General features: G+C 41.0%; 1 long non-coding RNA gene and 1 pseudogene across 2 annotated transcripts; both read left to right on the top strand.

The window, feature by feature from the left end:
* Positions 1 to 1278: 1278 nt before the first annotated feature.
* LOC118401659 (uncharacterized) lies at positions 1279 to 2311 on the top strand. The gene is made up of 3 exons (XR_004829317.2): positions 1279 to 1618; positions 1832 to 1956; positions 2087 to 2311. It is a non-coding gene; the product is annotated as an uncharacterized LOC118401659 (long non-coding RNA).
* Positions 2312 to 4836: 2525 nt separating this feature from the next.
* LOC118401848 (phospholipid hydroperoxide glutathione peroxidase-like) lies at positions 4837 to 15826 on the top strand (annotated as a pseudogene). The gene is made up of 7 exons (XR_004829373.2): positions 4837 to 4992; positions 12074 to 12168; positions 12267 to 12411; positions 12590 to 12741; positions 12883 to 12907; positions 13015 to 13074; positions 15385 to 15826. The product of XR_004829373.2 is annotated as a phospholipid hydroperoxide glutathione peroxidase-like (transcript).
* Positions 15827 to 16825: the final 999 nt, after the last annotated feature.

The following is a 16825-nucleotide window of genomic DNA, read 5'->3' as shown; positions in this document are numbered from 1 at the left end:
GGTGAAAAGGTTCAGAGCTTGCGGTAGGAATCCGGGGATATGGAGAGAAATTAAGTCCGGTATGCTCTGGTTTGAATCGCGTTGTGCAAACTGGCAAGAGATTTCCGAGCTAGAGGTTAGCTGAAGACCGCTAGCAGTGGTTAGCTGACTAGTAGCTAGTTAGCTGGCTAGCTTCTGTTTTGCGATTCCGGTTCGAAAGTAAAGAAAAATACTTTGGAAAATAGCAGATCCATACCACAATGGGTGAGGCAGGTTGCAGGAGAGTATTTTGAAGTTGAGGAAAAATATTAAAAAGATATGCAAAGGAAAAAGATATAAAAATATATATACACGGGACACGACAAGACGAGGACAAAGACGTCTGACTACTACGCCATCTTGGAAGATTATGAGGCCAGAATGCTCAGATCAACCCTTCTCCTCTGCCAGAGCGTTCAGTGTGCGCTCTAAACGCTCAGAGAGCGGAACGCTCTGAATTTACAAACGGACAATCTGACAATGCTCTGAATTTACTAATGCCCAGGGGGCACTCTGGCACTCCAGATTGAATTTACGAACACACCTTTAGCTTGCTATTATGAAAATCCAATTCAACAATGCCAATAATGTTTCAATTAGACTTTTGCTTTCAACAGCAGCTCAAACATAGAACATGTAAGAATGAACTATAGCCATTGAATTCTACCATTAAAATATACCATGCGTTATTTAACGAACAAGGCACAAGAGGGTGTGGTATATGGCCAATATACCATGGCTAAGGGCTGTTCTTGTGCATGACGCAGCGCAGAGTGCCTGGATAGAGTCATTAGCTGTGGTATATTGGCCATATACCACAACCCCCCAAATTGCCTTATTGCTATTATAAACTGGTTACCTATGTAATGATGTAATTAGAGCAGTAAAAATACATGTTTTGCCATACCCATGGTATACGGTCTGATATACCCAGTTTATAAAGGGAAATAAATGAATGCTCTAGAATGCCCTTCAAGCGATTCAGGAACAAGTATTCAACAATGCCATGGTATAATGGCAGTTAATTTGAAATAATTATGGAGTCCTTCCGATAAAACTTAGTGGTGCACAACTTCAGGATGTTTGGAGTCAAAAAGAGTCGACTCTTGCCCAACTCCCAAAACACGCAGAAACTGATGCGCACACACACACTACCTCATTGTTGCAGTCCTATTAGGAAGACTACATTTGCATTCTAGAGGACTGACATGAACATAATGCTGCACATTTGCCTATAATATTTTAATATAGAAGGGGATGTGTAGGAAGGTAGCAACTAGAATATTTCATTGATATTTCAGTTGTGTGCAGCCTTGACAGATCCCATGGGATGATATGCACTATAAAAAATGAAGGGTTCAAAAAGGGTTCTTCTAAGATCCTCAAAGTTCTTAGAAGAACCTTAGGGTTCTTGGCACTGAAAAAAAGGTTACCAAAAGGTTCTTCCAAGAACCCCATTGGAGGTGGGGTTCGTCGAGGAACTTCCTTAGTTGTTGGTGGTTCTTGCAGAAACCTAACTGCCCAACTGAAACATTTGAATTTGAAAGGACAGCAGGTGCAGGCACTTAACTGAAAAATGTAAAGATCTCCTTCATTTAAGGTAAGGTTTGCCCATTGTATGATCTAAATTAATATTGTTTTACGATGATATCTTTTAACATTTGTGCAAATCTTTCTAAAACAAAAATGGACACAATTCAATGGATATCAAACAACAAAGAGCTAAGAATATGTAGGCTATAAAAATATGTCGAAGGCTAGCTGTATTGGGTGCAGATGACTGAACTGCTCACTTTTGTGTTTGTGTCTGCAGGTATATAAATGAGGAGGCATACAAAGGTATGTCTATTGGTATGTTATGTTATGTTATGTTATGCAGATCACATTTACCACCACCTCTTCAATGACTATCCCATAGGTCTCTACATTATGGATAAGGTATGTGTCTGAAAACCATTATCAAAACACATGTTTAAATTCATATTTACCACAAAAACCCAAGGTATGAATACTGCTGTGTGCATGTTTTGTTAATCATCTGTATAATTACTATTTTTTGGATTCACAGACTTCACCCTCCCTACACCTCTGATGAATAAAACAGGAAACCTGTTAGATCACCATGCACTGCAAAATCGTTCTGGCTATGGATACAGAGAACATCAACACATTAACATCAACAGGCCAGAGGAGATGCTCATTGGACTTGGGGCTCTGCTGGGAGTTTGCCTCATATTTAGATTTTTTTATTCTGCTTTGGCACTAAAATCATAATAAACACTGACAACTAAAACATTGTGTTATTGTTATTGTTATGCATATTATTATTATTACTATTAATAATAGGGAAGGGGGGGGTAGTGAAAAAATGAATCCCAAAAGGTTCTTCAAAAGATTATTTAAGGATCCATTAAAATAGGTTCTTTGAGGAACCATTTTAATGGTTTTTCAAAGAACTTATAGGGGTTCCCCCACAGTTTCAATTTGAAGAACACATAAAGGATACTCCGGGAACCTTTTCTTTTTAGTTTATGTTTTATAAAAAGGCAGTAAATGAGGCTGATTGAACTGTTTTGGTGCCAGACAAGGCTCAACTGATAGCCATGTGTAGCAGTGGTAAGGATTCACTCCATGGTGCTGAAAAGAAAGCTCTGCTGTTGGGACAGCTTTATGTAGGCCCGAACTGTTACGGTTTTCATGTGGTGAAGGAGAGTCGGACCAAACTGCAGCGTGTATATTGCGATCCATGTTTAATAAACAACGTAGACACGAATAAACACAAACACTACAAAACAATAAACATAACGAAAACCGAAACAGCCTATACTTTGTGTAAACTGACACAGAACAAGGACATCTGGACACTAAGGACAATCACCCACAACACAACCAAAGAATATGGCTGCCTAAATATGGTTCCCAATCAGAGACAACGATAAGCACCTGACTCTGATTGAGAACCACTCCAGACAGCCATAGACTCTGCTAGATCACCCCACTAGCTACAATCCCACTATATACCAAAACCCAAGACAAAACACACCACAATACAAAAACCCCATGCCACACCCTGGCCTGCGCCAATACATAAAGATAGACACAAAATACTTCGACCAGGGCGTGACACTAACAGTTTGTGAGCACTGTTCGTTGCCGTTATAGTGCAATTAATGTATTGTTTAGTGTTTGCTGGCATGAATAAAAAAAATGTAAAATGTATGTTTGCCCCACCAAGATAGATCCAGATATATATATGCCATTATATATATATATATATATATATATATATATATATATATATATATATAACATAGATCCAGATGACCAAGATATAGCCCATGCAAACGGTTCTGGCTGTCTCTCTGCCTGTCCCGATCCTTTCTCTCCCTCGCTTGCTCTTTCTCTTTGCTATAAAAATGCTAGCATGTGTTTGGTATTCGGTCTGTTGCGTGTAGAATAGCTCAGCCTACTGATTGATAGCCCTTACTATAGTGTAGAACTTGCCTGAGACATTGCAAACCAAGAAATTACGAAATACAGCATTGCGATAGCCTATAGCCTACATCTTTTGATTACAGATGCATGGTTCTGACTGTCTGCCTGGTTGCCGACATACCTACCTAAACCTGGCTGTGGCTCTCCATCTCTTTCAATGCAATTCAATTTCAGGGGGTTTCTTGGCATGGGAAACATATGTTTATTGGCTTGTTTATTGTTTACTCCATGTGTAACTCTGTGTTGTTGTCTGTGTCACACTGCTTTATCTTGGCCAGGTCGCAGTTGTAAATGAGAACTGATTAAATAAAGGTAAAATATATATATTTTTTACATTGCCAAGCAATTGATGTAGATAATTAACAAAAGTGAAACAAACAACAAAAATGTACAGTAAACATTACACTCACATAAGTTCAAAAATAATAAAGACATTTCAAGTGTCATATTATGTCTATATACAGTGTTGTAACGATGTGCAAATGGTTAAAATAAATAAACATAAATATGGGTTGTATTTTGGTTGTGCTTTTCTTGTGGCTACAGGTCACAAATATTGCTGCTGTGATGGCACACTGTGGTATTTCACTCAGTAGATAAGGGAGTTTATTAAAATTGTTTTTTTTGTGGATCTGTGTAATCTGAGGGAAATATGTACCTCTAATATGGTCATACATTTGGCAGGAGGTTAGGAAGTGCAGCTCAATTTCCATCTCTTTTTGTGGGCAGTGTGCACATAGCCTGTCTTCTCCTGAGAGCCAGGTCTGCCTACGTCGGCCTTTCTCAATAGCAAGGCAATGCTGAGTCTGTACATAGTCAAAGCTTTCCTTGCGTTTAGGTCAGTCACAATACCTGCCACTGTGTACTCTTTGTTTAAGGCCAAATAGCATTATAGTTTGCTCTGTTTTTTTGTTAATTCTATCTAAAGTGTCAAGTAAGTATCTATTTGTTTTCTCATGATTTGGTTGGGTCTAATTGTTATTTCTCTCCCTCGCTAACTCGCTCTTTCTTTGCTGTGAAAGATGCGAGAGTTTGTGTTCTCGAACTGAATAGACGACGGAAGTTGCAAAAATACAGAATGAGTCGAGGAGTCGATTCCTAGCGGAAATGTGTATCGACTCCGGGAGTTGACATTGTGGAGTCGACTCCTCACCACTACTAAAATTGGCTGGCTAACTAACTAACACACCGTGCAGATAAATTATTCGAATTCATTGTTTTACACAATATATTTTCACAGTACTGGCAAACCATGTTTGACTAACTTCCTCACCAACATTAAGGACTTTTTATAAAATCAGATTAATTCAAACGGTTTTATATTAGCTTCACTATACAGCGCAGGGATTGGCTACGTTCATGGTTTTCCCCTCACTGGGCGGGACTACACTACTTAAACAGCTTGGTCACAGGATGTGGATCGTAACGCGTGGGTTAGTTTTTGGTTTGCTGGGCAGCATTGGAGTCGGTAGAGCAATGGTAAGAATGTTTTGTGTGCTAAACTTTTATGCTAGGTAGTTATTGGTTTGTGACATTACACGTGTAATGAGTGTTTGAGATGTTAACTAAAGGTAGGTCAAATACTGGACTGCTATTACACAATGTCGGGAGGTACAACGGTTAACTCTGTCCGATGTGGAACATTTGCCAGCCTGTTAGGAGAAATTACCTAGCTTGCCAGTCAGCTGCTTGCTAATGGTCATCCCAGCAAACGACTGCTGTTTGTCTGTTTTCGAGTTAGATTTTTAAACGTTAGTTTTAAAAACTGTTGGTCTAAATGCTGTGGTTTATCTACTTAAGGTACTGTAGCTAACGAATCAACTACTACAGGTGTCTGGCTAGCTAAGCCCCAGTTTTATACATTTTAGCAGAATGGCGGTATAATAATCACGAGCCTAAAATGAGTGCAGACCAAGTAATTCGTAATGAGGAGTTTACATGGTTGTGATCATGCAAACGTACAACTTTAACATAGGAAGTGACGGCTCGTGATCGCGCTGTCAAGTTTGAGTCCAGAAAATATGAAATTCATTGCTATCAGGATTTGAGGATGTGGGGGGAGAAGTCTCGCGCTCCCTGAAAGTCATACCAAATAAACGTTGCGGTTATTGGTAGTGTTATTTTAGTTCACTTGTGGTACCTAATCCATTTGACTATTTCTCAGCTCACCATTGGATAAACAATCCATTTGTATACCGCGTTCACGTTCTAGTCGAAATTTGGACTTTTCCGGCTTGCACGTTCCGTGTTCAACCAGTTAGCAAGTCGGAAATTTGTGTTCCAACTAACATCTGAGTGTAGCATTATGAAGACATGACAGCCAGTCTTGGCAAACTGCCCGATAACGTGAGGCAGCCTGGTCTCATAGACTGACTGTAACATGGTCAATTTAAATGAGGGACACCCAATTAGTATATGTGGTTAACGTAACCATACCTATTAAGCCCACGTCCATCTATAGATTAAAACAAATAATAATCTGCTTTGTAATATTTAAACCAATTCTTCTGACAGTTTATTCTAAGCCAATCAGATTTAAATTTATGGACAGTTAAGTCCAAGTTTCCACTAGTGGGAAATTACAAAGCTGAAAAACCTGAGGCAACCTTCAGAAACGAATTTTCCCTAGTTGAGTAACTTTTCTAGCAAATGATCATACTTTATCTAAATTTAGAGTAATGTGCAGATATATTTAATAGACATTAATTACTATTTCGTTCTTTGAGGTTTTTTCATGCTAGTATGAAGTTAAAGGAATGTGCAATTGGCATGGACTGCAGGAATGGCCACTAGAGCTGTTGCCAGAGAATTGAATGTTCATTTCTCCACCATATGTCATTTTAGAGAATTTGGCAGTGCGTCCAACTGGCCTCACAACCTTAGACCACGTGTATGGTGAGTGGTTTGCTCACGTTAACTTTGTGAACAGTGCCCCGTGGTGCTGAGGTAATGTTATGAGCAGGCATAAGCTACAGACAACAAACACGATGACAATTTGATTGCATAGAGAAACTGTGACTAGATCCTGAGGCCCATTGTCCTCCCACTCCTCTTCCATCGCATCATGTTTCAGCATGATAATGCACAACCCTTATGTCGGAACGATCTTTACATAAATCCTGGAGGCTGAAAATGTCCCAGTTATTCCATGGTCTGCATTGTCACTAGACATGTTTTTTTTTTTTTTTTAAATAGACAACAATTTAATCACCTTTATTTAACCAGGTAGGCTAGTTGAGAACAAGTTCTCATTTACAACTGCGACCTGGCCAAGATAAAGCATAGCAGTGTGAACAGACAAGAGTTACACATGGAGTAAACGATTAACAAGTCAATAACACAGTAGAAAAAAGTCTATATACATTGTGTGCAAAAGGCATGAGGTAGGCAAATTACAATTTTGCAGATTAACACAGGAGTGATAAATGATCAGAAGGTCATGTACAGGTAGAGATACTGGTGTGCAGAAAAGTAAATATAAACAGTATGGGGATGAGGTAGGTAGATTGGGTGGGCTATTTACAGATGGACTATGTACAGCTGCAGTGATCGGTTAGCTGCTCAGATAGCAGATGTTTGAAGTTGGTGAGGGAGATAAAAGTCTCCAACTTCAGTGATTTTTGCAATTCGTTCCAGTTACAGGCAGCAGAGAACTGGAACGAAAGGCGGCCAAATGAGGTGTTGGCTTTAGGGATGATCAGTGAGATACACCTGCTGGAGCGTGTGCTACAGGTGGGTGTTGCCATCGTGACCAGTGAACTGAGAAGGCGGCGCTTTACCTTGCATGGACTTGTAGATGACCTGGAGCCAGTGGGTCTGGTCACAAATATGTAGCGAGGGCCAGCTGACTAGAGCATACAGGTCGCAGTGGTGGGTGGTATAAGGTGCTTTAGTAACAAAACGGATGGCACTGTGAAACTGCATCCAGTTTGCTGAGTAGAGTATTGGAAGCTATTTTGTAGATGATATCGTCGAGGATTGGTAGGATAGTCAGTTTTACTAGGGTAAGTTTGGCGGTGTGAGTGAAGGAGGCTTTGTTGTGAAATAGAAAGCTGACTCTAGATTTGATTTTTAGATTGGAGATGTTTGATATGAGTCTGGAAGGAGAGTTTACAGTCTAGCCAGACACCTAGGTACTTATAGATACACATATTCTAGGTCGGAACCATCCAGGGTGGTGATGCTAGTCGGGCGTGCAGGTGCAGGCAGCGAACGGTTGAAAAGCATGCATTTGGTTTTACTAGCGTTTAAGAGCAGTTGAAAGCCACGGAAGGAGTGTTGTATGGCATTGAAGCTTGTTTGGAGGTTAGATAGCACAGTGTCCAAGGAAGGGCCGGAAGTATACCGAATGGTGTCATCTGCATAGAGGTGGATCGGGGACTCGCCCGCAGCAAGAGCAACATCATTGAGCATGTTTGAGATGGTCTGGTTTGGCATGTATGACAGTGTGTTCCAGTTCCTGGCAATATCCAGAAACTTTGCACAGCCATGAAAGTGGGACAACATTCCACAGGCCACAATCAACAGCCTGATCAACTCCCTGATCAACTCGATGCAAAGTAGAGGTGTAGTGCTGATATAGGCAATGGCAGTCACACCAAATACTATGTGGCATTATATGCATCTGTATTCCCAGTCATGTGAAATCCATATATTTAGGGCCTAATGAATGCATATCAGTTGACTGATTTCCTTATGAACTGTAACTCGCTAATCTTTTGAAAGTTCAGTATACATTTGTGGGCTTAACCTGTGGTACAAATGGGATGCTAGCGTCCCACCTCAGCAGCCAGTGAAATTGCAGGGTGCCAAATTCAAAACATAAATCCATAATTAAAATTCCTCAAACATACAAGTATTTCACCATTTCTAAAGAAACTTCTTGTGAATACAGCCAGTGTCCTATTTCAAATGGGCTTTACGGCAAAAGCACACCAAACGATTGTTAGGTCAGCACCTATTCACAGAAAACCATACAGCCATTTTCCAGCCAATGAGAGGGCTCACAAGTCAGAAATAGCTATTTAAATGAATCACTAACCTTTGATCATCAGATGGCACTCACAGGACTTCATGTTACACAATAAATGTCTTTGTTCAATAAAGTCAATCTTTATGTCCAAAACCTTGTTTGAAATTGGTGATGTTCAGAAATGCATGGTCTCAAACAAATATCTGGTGAAAGAGCAGAGAGCCACATCAAATAACAGATACTCATCAACATTGATGAAAGATGCAAGTGTTAAACATACAAATACAAACTCCCTCTCCCGGATCCGGGAGAATTGTCATCAACTGTCACTAATTAGCATAACGCAACGGACAAAAATATTACTAGAAAATATTCATATTCATGACATCACAAGTGAAATATATTGAAACACAGCTTAGCCTTTTGTTAATCACCCTGTCATCTCAGATTTTGAAATTAACTTTACAGTCAAAGCAAGACAAGCATTTGTGTAAGTTTATCGATAGCATAGCATTATGCTTAGCTAGCTGCGGGCAGCGTGGTCACAAATCAGAAAAGCAGTCAAATTAAATCGTTTACTTTTGAGCTTCGGATGTTTTCACTCACAAGACTCCCATTTAGTCAGCAACTGTTCATTTTGTCCCATGAGTATTATTTTCATAGCCGAAATACCTACGTTTGTGCTTCACGTTTGGTTTGAGAAATCCACCGGAAACTGAGGTCACGACAACGCCGAAAAATATACCAAATTAGATCCGTAATATCGACAAACATGGCAAATGTTTTTTATAATCAATCCTCAAGGTGTTTTTCAAATATCTATGTTAATATATCAACCGGGACAGGTGGCTTCTTACTAGGAAAGAGAGGAACAGTGTCTGCATTTGTCATTACGCACAACACTCGGAGCCTCCAGCTGACCACTGACGTAATGTTGTCGTTCAGGCTCATTTTTCAAAATAAAATCCTGAAACTATGTATTGTAACACTAGACACATTAGGGAAGCCATAGTAAGAGGAATCTGGTTAATATCCCATTCACTGCTCAATAGGAACGCAGAGCTTTCTAAGAGTCCCTTCCTGGTTGGATTTTTCGCAGGCTTTCGCCTGCAATATCAGTTCTGTTATACTCACAGACAATATTTTTAGTTTTGGAAACTTTAGAGTTTTCTATCCTAAGCTGTCAATTATATGCATATTCTAGCATCTTGTCGTGACAAAATAGCCCGTTTACTTTGGGAACATTATTTAAAAAAAAAAATGAAAATGGTGCCCCCTAGTTTTAAGAGGTTAATGCAACCGCTGTCAGATTTCCAAAAAGGCTTTATGGCAAAAGCACACTTTGCGATTGTGTTGGGTCAGTGCCTAGACACAGAAACCCATACAGCCATTTTCCAACCAAGGATAGTGTTACAAAAGTCAAATATAATCACTTACCTTTGATCTTCATCTGGTGGCACTCCCGGGTGTCCATGTTAGACAACAAAAGTTTGTTTGATAAAGTTAATCTTCATGTCCAAATAACTCTTTGTTGGTGCGTTTTAGTTCAGAAATCCAAAGGCACAATGTGTGCTCTCAACACCAAGACAACATACAATAAAAGATGTTTAAAATCAATCCTCCAGTTTGTCATAAATAATCAATAGTATTTCAACCGGACAAAAGCTTCGTCAATGGAAAAGGTAAACAAGAAATGCTTGGTTCATGTCTGGAAATTTCCACTGTCCCCTCATTGAAAGCGGTGTGTCTCCTTAATTTTTCAGAGTAAAAGCCTGAAACAATGCCTAAAGACTGCTCACATATTGAGGAAGCCATTGAGATTGTGAACTGGGTCTTTGTATGTTGGATGTTGGATAGGCTTTCAATGGAAAAACAGCCTCAAAATAATACTTCCTGGTTGGATTTTTCTGGTTTTTGCCTGCCGCATAAGTTCTGTTATACTCAGACATTATTTTTTATCTATCCATTGTTATTTTTTATCTATTGTTTTCTATCCAAATCTACTAATTATATGCATATCCTAGCTTATGGGCCTGAGTAGCAGGCAGTTTAATTTAGGCATGCTTTTCATCCAAAATTCAGAATGCTGCCCCCTCCCCTTGTAAAGTTAATAGGTACACTTACCCTACATAAGACCGGTTACTTTAGGTTAAAAGGAAAAGGCAACGCAAACTTCTAGCAACCCAACGGTTGTGTGGCCGTGATGAGATTCTTACACAGCTTTATTTTAGCTAATCGGCAACTACTTTGCATGTTACCTAACCTTAATGCTTTAACCTACTTAACTTTAGCCAGCCAGCTAATGTTAGTGTTGGCAACACAATTTTGAATTTGTAACATATAATTTAAAAAAATCAAAATTCAGAAACCAATTGTACAAATTGCAATTCAACACATCACAATTTGTTGGATTTGCAGTCAGAATAATACACTGAGATCAGGTTGCGTGAAGATTGCAGTAGAATGACACGTGCTAGATTAGTGTTTCCACGGATAGGCATCTCATCAAAGATTGCGCTGAAGTTGCCCTTTCCCTTACTGATCACCTCAAAACTGACCTTAGACCTTAGATCAGTGTCATTCTTCACACAGGCTATTCTTATAGGCCTAGCTGCCATGTTAAGGTCATGAGGAACCCTGCCCTCTTACAATTTTTTTTTTTTTTTACAATCTGCATATTATCCCTCCTGTGGCTAATGATAGAACAGTGGCGTCTGTCTGCCTCTGAATAGCTCCGATCTAAGGGAGTTATTCTGTACAACACTTCTCAAGCTATACACAGCTTTTTGGTAAGGTAAAAGTGACACTGAAGGTGTAACTCTAATGGTGTCTTAAATGATCTTTCTGAAGCTGTAAGGTTTCTCATGAAGGCTGTTGCAGTGACTTATTTGCTTATGACTTAAGGTCCAGTGGTCCAAACGCATTGGGTGTTTCATATTGTACAACAGCTTTTTTTTGTGTTTTTTTGTGCTATGTCCTAATAGTTGCTGCTTGACAATCCAGTTTACACAGGATCTTCTAATCAGCCAGCTGTGTGGGTTTTGATAGCGAGTATGCTTTACGTAGGCCCTTATCAGTATTGAGAAATGATTGAGTCATTTTCCGGGCCATCAGGATTTATGAAGATGGAACAAGTCTGTCACTCCCTGAAGTCATACTAAACGTTGCACAAGAGTTGCTGTTGCGGTTATGGAAGTGTTAGTTTGGCTTACTTGTGGTACCTGATCCTTATGCATACTGATCTGCCCAATCATTAAGGCCACGTGCCTCAAATTCCATTTTATACCACATGGTGACAATTCTAGTCGGTAACTGAGTTAATAGACCAACTTCTAAATCTCTCTTCCAATAATGGCTTGTTTTTGCCCTCCCTAAATACTTGCTTTTTAGCAAAATGCCATTAAAATTGACATTGAACTATTGCAGTTAGGTACTTAATCCAGAAATGATTTTTATATTGATAGAATGGCTGCTTTGGACTTATTTTTAACTGATCATTCCATTGTCCTGGTCATGTTCCCTGTGGTTGCACAACATAACCCCTTACTCTACAGTACAGCAACTGACCCAAACATCCTTCTTTCTCAGTGTGCGCAAGTGGGTGACTGGAAGACAGCCAAATCTATCTATGAGTTTGGTGCCAAGGACATAGATGGTGAAGATGTGTCCCTAGAGAAATACAGGTGAGTGAGCAGGCCCAGAAAGGTAGGAACTCGCCCCATGTCTGGGTACTACCTGTCTAACGTTACCCCCCGCGGTGTTCTCTCTCTCCTCTGCCCAGTGGGTTTGTCTGCATCATCACCAACGTTGCCTCTAAATGAGGTAAGACCAGGGTAAACTACACTCAGCTAGCGGGAATGCACGCCTCCTACGCTGACAAAGGTTTACGCATCCTGGGCTTCCCCTGCAACCAGTTTGGAGGGCAGGTACGGTGCCGGTTCAAACCACTACTGTAGCATAGCCATTTCATTCATCCACAGTGGTGTTGCGTCATGGGGGCAGTTTTACAACCAATTTGGCCACCGGACTCTGGCTTTGAATTGGAATTTCCATTCTCCTAATCCTAATTATATGGTTTGATTGCTTCTCCTTTCCATTCTCTAGGAGCCAGGTACAGAGGTGGAAATCAAGGAGTTTGTCAAACAATTTGACGTTCAGTTTGACATGTTCAGCAAGATTGATGTGAACGGAGACAGCGCTCACCCTCTCTTTAAGTGGCTGAAGGAACAGCCCAAGGGAAAGGGTACTCTGGGAAAGTGAGTTGTCTCCCCTGATGGGTCTATGCTCCATATTCTACCTATTTGGATTTGACCTGTTAGATTATTTTTGACTTCAGTTGCCCAGAACATTGTAATGCTTTAACTCTATGGTTGTAACAGCAGTTTCTCTCTCTGCAGTAACATCAAATGGAATTTCACAAAGGTGACTTTTTCTCACTGACATGATTAACACAATTGAATTAAGTTGCTTGCTAAACATTTTGCTATGATCTATTGTACTGTATGTCATGCTGTGCATTTCCCCCTCAGTTCCTGATCAACAGAGAAGGGCAGGTGGTGAAGAGATACGGGCCAATGGATGACCCCATTGTAAGTGGCCAGCAGTCTAATCTCATGTTTGACTATTTGTAGGGAAAGGATACCCTGTAGTGGCCAGTTAGATGGTTTATGAAGCACATTTGGCTACCAAAGTTGTGCCGACTGGCATGAAGGTTAATCAAAGATGCACTGCTCAAAAAAATAAAGGGAACACTAAAATAACATCCTAGAAATATTCTTATTAAATACTTTACTTTACATAGTTGACTGTGCTGACAACAAAATCACACAAATTATCAATGGAAATCAAATTTATCAACCCATGGAGGTCTGGATTTGGAGTCACACTTGAAATTAAAGTAGAAAACAACACTACAGGCTGATCTAACTTTGCTGTAATTGTTAGAGGAATTTAATTCCTGTGTTTTAATACCCAATTAAAATGAACCACTCTGTCAATTCATAAGAGTTTGTAAGACCCTTATTTGTATAAAATGGACAGAGACCAGTCTTTGAAATCAACCAGCTGCGTTTATTCTCGTGAGTACTGAACATGATACATTTTATCACAGGTTATAAACTGAAAATGACGTCAGCGTTTTCTAAACTGTTCAGTCTCTTCTTGACACTGGTACAAAGGCTGTATAGTTCTCAAGCCTTCCCACATCGTCTAGAGCCAAGGCCAGCCTGTGTAGATAAGCATTCTAGCCAGTCTGGCGATATAGTTCATTCATTTCTACCAAGGAACACAGTCATTGTTCTACTTGATTATATTTACACACATTATATTCAGTACTAGGATTAAAAAGAATTCATACATAAACATTAACATAATAGTATTCTGATTAGTAAATATACAGTAACATAATAGTATTCTGATTAGTCAGTCCTGATTGAAATGTATACATAATTAGTCATTATTGATAAAAAAATTCCCTGAGCAGTAATGTCCTTAAAACCAAGTCAAAATGAGGCTCAGTAGTGTGTGCCTGTATGACCTCCCTACAATGCCTGGGCATGCTCCTGATGAGGTGGCAGATGGTCTCCTGAGGGATCTCCTCCCAGACCTGGACTAAAGCATCCGCGAACTCCTGTACAGTCTGTGGTGCAACGTGGCGTTGGTGGATGGCGTGAGGCATGATGTCCCAGATGTGCTCAACTGGATTCAGGTCTGGGGAACGGGTGGGCCAGTCCATAGCATCAATACCTTCCTCTTGCAGGAACTGCTGACACACTCCCGCCACATAAGGTCTAGCATTGTCTTGCATTAGGAGGAACCCAGGGCCAACCGCACCAGCATATGGTCTCACAAGGGGTCTGAGGATCTCATCTCTGTACCTAATGGCAGTCAGGCTACCTCTGGTGAGCACATGGAGGGCTGTGCGGCCCCCCAAAGAAATGCCACCCCACACCATGACTGACCCACCACCAAACCGTTCATGCTGGAGGATGTTGCAGGCAGCAGAACGTTCTCCACGGCGTCTCCAGACTGTCACGTCTGTTACATGTGCTCATTGTGAACCTGCTTTCATCTGTGAAGAGCACAGGGAGCCATTTGTGAATTTGCCAATATTGGTGTTCTCTGGCAAATGCCAAACGTCCTGCACGGTGTTGGGCTGTAAGCACAACCCCCACCTGTGGACGTCGGGCCCTCATACCACCCTCATGGAGTCTGTTTCTGACCGTTTGAGCAGACACATGCACATTTGTGGCCTGCTGGAGGTCATTTTGCAGGGCTCTGGCAGTGCTCCTCCTTGCACAGAGGCGGAGGTAGCGGTCCTGCTGCTGGGTTGTTGCCCTCCTACAGCCTCCACGTCTCCTGATGTACTGGCCTGTCTCCTGGTAGCGCCTCCATGCTCTGGACACTACGCTGACCTACACAGCAAACCTTCTTGCCACAGCTCGCATTGATGTGCCATCCTGGATGAGCTGTACTACCTGAGCCACTTGTGTGGGTTGTAGACTCTGTCTCATGCTACCACTAGAGTGAAAGCACCACCAGCATTCAAAAGTGACCAAAACATCAGCCAGGTAGCATAGGAACTGAGAAGTGGTCTGTGGTCACCACCTGCAGAACCACTCCTTTATTGGGGGTGTCTTGCTAATTGCCTATAATTTCCACCTGTTGTCTATTCCATTTGCACAACAGCATGTGAAATTTATTGTCAATCAGTGTTGCTTCCTAAGTGGACAGTTTTGATTTCACAGAAGTGCGATTGACTTGGAGTTACATTGTGTTTAAGTGTTCCATTTCTTTTTTGAGCAGTGTATTATTGAAAGGCTAAAGGGCTGTCCCTGATTTTGCTTAACCTCAGTATAACGCTGTAATAGGAACCTTGCGCTGACTCATCTCTCTCACAGGTGATCGAGAAGGACCTTCCTAAATACCTGTGATGTCTCTGTGATTTCTGAGCCCTTGTCCATCCTGCTGGCTGATCTCTCCTTTGGGATTGTGGGTATAAGTGGCTGTGTCCTGGACCAGTGACGGCCTGTCTGTAAACCCGTCCGGCGGAGAGGACAGGCCTGATGAAACCTAGCGTGCAAAACCCCCAGGAACCACCCACCCATACCCAGTTAGAACACAGGAGAGGACTCTAGCTACAGCAGTTTGTGTATATTTAAAACACTGCACTCCCAAGCATAATACCCCAACAAATGAGACCTATTGCATCCCCATAGTACTGATATGAATGTCCAACTGTCCCTGCTTCCTATAAATTTGAACTTTGTCTGTACCAGTGTTAGTAAAACAAACAAAAAATATTTGAAGCTATTTATATGGAGGAATAAACGGGCAAAGCTACTGAAACTGTTCATGGTCTGTAATTGATAAACTACATTCAACACAGACATTGTACAACACAAGTTAGATGACTTGCATGAAAGTTATTTGATCACTTTTTACTGGAAGATATTTTATTCTGTAGGTTATATAGCCTCGTCCTTAATTTTGGGATGGAAATGATTTGTGTTGCCAGTCTACCCAGCTGGACATCATTTAGTGGGTGAACATGCTCAATGAAATTATGATTTGATTTTGCACAGACTGGGTTTTTGTCACTCATTAGCTGAAATAATAGGTCCCTGAAATGTTCCATACTCTCAAAGCTTATTTAGTGAATTTTGTACACCTCCCTGTTAATGAGCATTACTCCTTTGCCAAGATAAGCCATCCACGTGACAGGTGTGGCAAATCAAGAAGCTGATTAAACAGCATTCACACAGGTGCAGCTTGTGCTGAGGACAAAGGCCACTAAAATGTGAAGTTTTGTCACAATGTCATGTTTTGAGTGTAATTGGCTTGCTATCTGCAAGAATGTCCTCCAGAGCTGTTGCTAGAGAATCCAATGTTAATGTCTCTACCAATAGCTGCATCCAATGTCATTTTACAGAATTTGTCAGTATGTCCAACTGGCATCACAACCACAGACCAAGCGTTACCACGCCAGCCCAGGACCTCCACATCAGTCTTCACCTGCTGGATCGTCTGAGACCAGCCACCTGGACATCTGGTGAAATTGTGGGTTTGCACAAATCAATCTCCAGAAACTCAAACTGCCTCAGGGAAGATCGTATGTGTGCTCGTTGTCCTCGGCAGGGGTCCTGATTGCAGTTCTTCGTAACTGACTTCAGTGGGCAAATGCTCACTTTCACTGGCATGCTGGAGAAGTATGCTCTTCACAGATGAATCCTGGTTTCAGCTGTACCAGGCAGTAGGGTTTTGGTATGGGCAGGCATAAGCAACGAACACAATTGCATTTATTGATGGAAATTTGAATGCATAGAGACAGGTGATGAGATC

Source organism: Oncorhynchus keta, chromosome 23, assembly GCF_023373465.1.
Source record: "Oncorhynchus keta strain PuntledgeMale-10-30-2019 chromosome 23, Oket_V2, whole genome shotgun sequence".
In the NCBI taxonomy this organism is placed as follows: domain Eukaryota; kingdom Metazoa; phylum Chordata; class Actinopteri; order Salmoniformes; family Salmonidae; genus Oncorhynchus; species Oncorhynchus keta.
Note: the sequence above shows the minus strand (reverse complement) of the source record. Positions and strands in the feature narration are given on the sequence as shown.